The following is a 5,971-nucleotide window of genomic DNA, read 5'->3' on the forward strand; positions in this document are numbered from 1 at the left end:
TTCAATTCTTCTAGGAGTGGAAGGAGACGATTCGTGAGCATCCTCTCGAATAGTTTAGAAAGGGTAGGTAAGAGACTGATTGGGCGATAGGAGCTGGCTTCATATATTGGTTTACCTGGTTTGGGGATGAGAGTGATTAGTGAGATTTTCCACGCCTTAGGAAAGTGTTCAAGGCGGAGGATGGCGTTAAAGATTGATGCGATGAGTGCGATCCCTTTTATGGGGAGTTCCTTGATTGCTTTATTTCCTATTAGGTCGTGACCTGCTGCTTTCTTGGGGTTTAGGCGACTGATTGCTTCTATGATCTCTGCAGAAGTGAAGGGTTGGATAGGAGGGGACATTTGGAAGGGAGTGTGCAGGTATTCGGTAACGTCTGCTGCAGCTATGGAGGAATGGGGTTGGAATACTTCAGTCAAGTGTTTAGCAAATAGGTTGGCTTTTTCTATAGGGCTACGCGCCCATCCACCCTGCGGGCGGCGGATTGGAGGTATTATTTGTGGGGGGCGCGTGAGTTTCCTGGAGACTTTCCATAGTGAGTAGTTTGAGTCGGCTGTGGGGGACAGGCTGGCGAGATATTTGTGAAAACGGTCGTTATTGTAGTTCTTTATGGTTTTGGATAGTTTTCTAGTTGCGTTTAGTTTGCGTTTGTCCTCCGGTGTTCTGTGGGACAGACGAAAATACTGCGGTTATTTTTACGAAGGCACTGTGTAGAGAGAAATTCGAAAGGTTTAGGTCATGGATGAATGTAAACTAAGAGAAATGTAAATAAATAAGTGTTAAAGTTTCTGTTACGTAATTCGTCAAAGCATGTAAATACGATTAAGTGTACAGTATAAATGTAAGGAGGCGTGTTGGGAATATGATACATTTACACTGTACATGTGAATATGTGTGTAAGCGTCAGAGGACGTCCGGGTCTTGGTTGAGACAAAAGACAAGAGCCAGTCGTTAGAAGTATCTGGAAGAGTCGGTTGACAACAAGCGTGCGTGCGAGTAGAATTTTGAGGTCTTAAGAGTATAAGATATATGTATAACAGTTGTGTGCTAAATAAAGGGAATTATTTGTATTTCCGAATCCATTCTATATCTTTTCAAGTATAAACGAGACAAGCCCACAAGTAACAAATATAGCGGCACGAGTCAAACAAAACACCAACCCAACGATAGACTCACCCCAAATAAGCATAATAAATGTCATTGAAGACTTCAAAAAAAGCATTCTAAAAGCTCTAAGCGACCAACAAACACAACTAAACGAAATAAAAAAAGCATAAAATACGCATGAAGAAAGAATCGACTCCATCTTCAACATCATCGAAAATATAGACGAAGATTAGCCAAAACCCACCCGTCCACCAATTACAGCAAAAAACAAATCAGATAAAAGTTAAACATCTGAAAATCATCTCAATAAACGCCAACTCACTAATCTCAAACCAAAAAAGATACAGCATGCTAACCCTAATTAAGAAAGAAACCTCCGACATAGTATTTATCTCAGAAATCAAACTGAACTATAGACATAAAGTTTTTTTTTTCTTTTTATTTATTAGAATATTTACAATCAATTCTCGTTGAGAATTTTCAGTAACATAATTTGGCGTGATACAATGACATGGATTATAATAGCTTTATATTGTTGATTCTAGTAGGACTAAGGATTTAATCTAGTGGGTATTTTCTTTTTAGTCTACGGATCTGGTCCGTCGTGTCCAGTAGTTGGGTGACTAGTGGGTTGTGGTGGTTGTTGACTCTTGTGTTATATCTGCTTCTGGACTTGTGTATTTCATCTTTGACTGTAGGTATCTTGAGGTCTCGGTGGATTGTTTCGCTGGTAACATACCAGGGTGCATTTAATAGGGATCTTAGCGTTTTCGATTGGAAGCGTTGGAGTATTTCAATGTTGGAGTTACTTGCTGTTCCCCATAGTTGGATTCCGTAGGTCCAGACAGGTTTTATTACGGCCTTGTAGAGGGTTATTTTGTTCTGTATGTTTAGTTTGGAGCGTCGGCCCGTGAGCCAATAGAATTTTCTTAGTTTTTCCTTTAGTTGCTTTGTTTTTTCCGAGATATGTTTTTTCCAAGTTAGCCTCCTGTCCAGGGTCATGCCCAGGTATCTAACGGAGTCCTTGCTTGGGATTATTGTGTTGTTAATGGTGACCTGGGGGCAGGTTTGTTTTCGGAGCGTGAAGGTTACATGGGAGGATTTTTTTTCGTTTATTTTAAAACCCCATTTTTGGAACCACTTTTCCATGGAGTCGAGACTTCGCTGGAGAGTGGATGAGGCAATTTCCGGGTCTGCGTGGGTAGCTAATAGTGCTGTGTCGTCGGCAAATGTTGCTATTGTTACCTCGTTTGACATAGATAAGTCGGCAGTGTAGATGGAGAATAGTAGGGGTCCGAGGATACTACCTTGCGGTATGTCGGATTCTATTGGGAATGTTGCGGAAGTGGCGCCTAGACATTTAACTATGAATTGTCTGTTGGTAAGGTAGGATTTTAAGATGGAGTAGTATGGGTGGGGTAGGATTTTTTTAAGCTTGTAGAGTAGCCCTTCATGCCATACTTTATCGAATGCCGGTTGGATGTCTAGGAATACGGCTGAACAGTATTTTTTCTTTTCAAGGGTTTGGCTGATCATCTGGGTTATGCGGTGGATTTGCTCTACAGTTGAGTGTTGTTTTCGGAAGCCGAATTGGTGATCTGGGAGAGTTTTCAATTCTTCTAGGAGTGGAAGGAGACGATTCGTGAGCATCCTCTCGAATAGTTTAGACAGGGTAGGTAAGAGACTGATTGGGCGATAGGAGCTGGCTTCATATATTGGTTTACCGGGTTTAGGGATGAGGGTGATCAGTGAGATTTTCCAAGCCTTGGGAAAGTGTTGAAGGCGGAGGATAGCGTTAAAGATTGATGCGATGAGTGCAATCCCTTTTATCGGAAGTTCCTTGATTGCTTTATTTCCTATTAGGTCGTGACCTGCTGCTTTCTTGGGGTTTAGGCGACTGATTGCTTCTATGATCTCTAAAGAAGTGAAGGGTTCAATAGGAGGGGACATTTGGAAGGGAGTGTGCAGATATTCGGTAACGTCCGCTGCAGCTATGGAGGAATGGAGTTGGAATACTTCAGTCAAGTGTTTGGCAAATAGGTTGGCTTTTTCTATAGGGCTACGCGCCCATCCACCCTGCGGACGGCGGATTGGAGGTATTATTTGTGGGAGGCGCGTGAGTTTCCTGGAGGCCTTCCATAGTGAGTAGTTGGAGTCGGCTGTGGGGGACAAGCTGGCGAGATATTTGTGAAAACGGTCATTATTGTAGTTTTTTATAGTTTAGGATAGTTTTCTAGTTGCGTTGTTTAGTTTGCGTTTGTCCTCCGGTGTTCTATGGGTCTGCCATATGCTTCTTAGTCTACGTTTTTCTGCTATTTTTTTTAATATGTACTGGGGGTATTCGTGATTGCTGATGGACGTTTTTGCCGGTGTGGAGAAGCGGATAGCGTTTGTTATGCTCGTGTTTAGGTATTCCGTGGCTGCTTCGATGTCTTCATTGGTTTTTAGTGAAGTTGAGGCTGAAGTTGTGTGTGTAAAGACTTCTCTAAAGAGCTGCCAGTTGGTGTGTTGGTTATGTATGGAGCCATTACGTGTATTCTCGATGATAGTTGAACTGACTGTTACTATCACGGGGGAATGATCAGAGGAGAGATCAACCGAGGAATTGATTTGGACGTGTCTTGACGAGATATTTTTAGTTATGAGGAAATCAAGGAGATCGGGTATTTTGTTTGTGTCGGTGGGCCAGTGTGTGGGTTCGTATGTGGTAAGGTAGTTGAGCTTGTTGGTTATTATGCTGTTGAGGAGGTTTTTGCCTCTTACTGTAACCAGTCTGCTGCCCCATTGGGTGTGTTTGGCGTTGTAGTCTCCTCCAGCTATGAATCTATTGCCCAGGGTGTCCAGGATGTCGTCAAAGTCTTCTTTGGCGATGGAGTGTCTGGGAGGGCAGTATACAGCTGAAGTGGTGATTGTACCATGACAGTCTTCTATTGCTACGTTTGTTGCTTGGAGGTAGTCTTTCTGGAATGGTGGAAGTTCGTAGTGCTTAATGTTTGATTTGATTATGATTCCGGTGCCGCCGTGGGCCTTTCCGCTGGGGTGTTGGGTATGGTAGAACTTGTATCCGTTTATGTTCAGGTAGTTTTTATCGGTGAAATGGGTTTCGGATATGAGCATCACATCGATTTGCTGTTGTTTTAAGAATAGTTCTAGTTCAAATTTGTGCTGAGCTAGACCGTTGGCGTTCCGCAAAGCTATTCGCATTGGTTTTATTTTGCTTCTGTGCGTATGAATTTGTCCATGAAGAGTGTGAGTAGTGACAGCAAGTTGTTAATTTGCTCTGTTTGCTTCTCGATAAGTTTTTCGAGTCTGGTGAAGTTGTCTGTGTTTTGTGGGGTGGGAATTCTATTTTCTGTGTGTACACTGTGGGTTTTCGAGTTGTTTACGTTTCCTTGTGTCGCCTGCGCGTAGGATACTGATGGTGAGGTGAGTTTTTGGGGTCTAGGTTCTTGTATGGTTATGTCCTTGGGTCTCAGTTTTGGATACTTAATATTATGTAGTGTTTTATATGCTGAGCATCCTTTGTAGTTCGCAGGATGCTCTCCTTGACAGTGGATGCACTTAGCGGGGGTTTCGGGGGATTTAGTGTATTGGTCAGTGGGGTGATTACCTGCACATTTTACGCACCGGAAGTTATGGTTGCAGTATTTCTGCGTGTGGTCGTACCTTTGGCACCTTTTACATTGTACTATTTCTTTCTCTACAAGAGGTGGTTCGAACTTAACTATGGAGTTTATCAGCCGGTTGACGTTGTAGATTTCTTTGTTGTTCCCTTTTTGTTTTAAATCTATGAAGAATAGTAATAGTGGGTTTTTTGAGATTCTATGTTTAATGTTGCTTATGTTTGTTACCTCATGGCCAAGATTTTGAAGTTCGTACTTTAGTTCATCTAGGTCGACTGAGTGGTGGATGTTGCGTAGCACCACACGAAAAGGTCTTTCTTGTTTGAGCTGATATGTATGGAATTTAGCGTTTAACGTTTTTAGCAACTTAGTTAACTTTCTACAGGCGTCTGGGTGGGTCGGCAGAATTTTCACGTGGTTGTTGTTAATTTTTAACTTGTAGTCCTCTTTGCTGATGTCTTTTTCAATGGTCCTTATCATTGACTGTATGTCGATTACGTCGTCAATGAATATTGGTGGAGGAGGGGGAATTTTTTGAGTATGGAGATTATTTACCTTTTCGGTTGTATTCATGGAGTCTTCCGTAGACTCCAGTATTGAGAATCTATTGAAGGTGGTCACCTGGCTGGCTGGTGGTTTAGTTTGACTCTTATTCACATTTGTCTTGGTTGGTTCCAGCTTGCGTTTTTTCGAGTGATGGTCGTTTACCAGGATAGATGTGTTGCCCCCTTGCCACGGGGGAGGAAAAACGGCGGAGTTATAATTTAGCTCCGGAGAGCCTGTTTGGAATGATAGAGCCATCATCGAGCTAGTTAATTCAGTGTGGAAGAACTAGACGAGAGGCTGTTAACCCTTAGCTAGGTTTGTTGGATTTGCTTTCGACAGATGGGCGTCACGTGGAGTTTTGTGAACTTCACAGGGCACTGGACACACGTCTCGGCACTCAGCAGCAACTGGATGGTCACGTGCTGTTTTGTGGACTTCGCAGGACACTGGACACACGTTTGCACGCCTCGGCACTCACCAGCAAACTGTTCACGGTAACGCTGTCGAGGAAAACTATGATGGGTGTGCCTAAGGGCACGAAATCATCGGATTCGTGGAAAAAAGCCTTCGTTCGGAAAGTGAGGGAAATTGGCGTTACTGTTAATTGGTCAATTTCCATGTTGGTGGTTAGGGAAGGGTGCTAGCCGCCCTTAAGAGAGAGTTCGAGAAGAGGAAGCGTCGTTCGTGAGAAAAATAGA

This window comes from Bombus affinis, unplaced genomic scaffold, assembly GCF_024516045.1.
Source record: "Bombus affinis isolate iyBomAffi1 unplaced genomic scaffold, iyBomAffi1.2 ctg00000173.1, whole genome shotgun sequence".
Lineage (NCBI taxonomy): Eukaryota > Metazoa > Arthropoda > Insecta > Hymenoptera > Apidae > Bombus > Bombus affinis.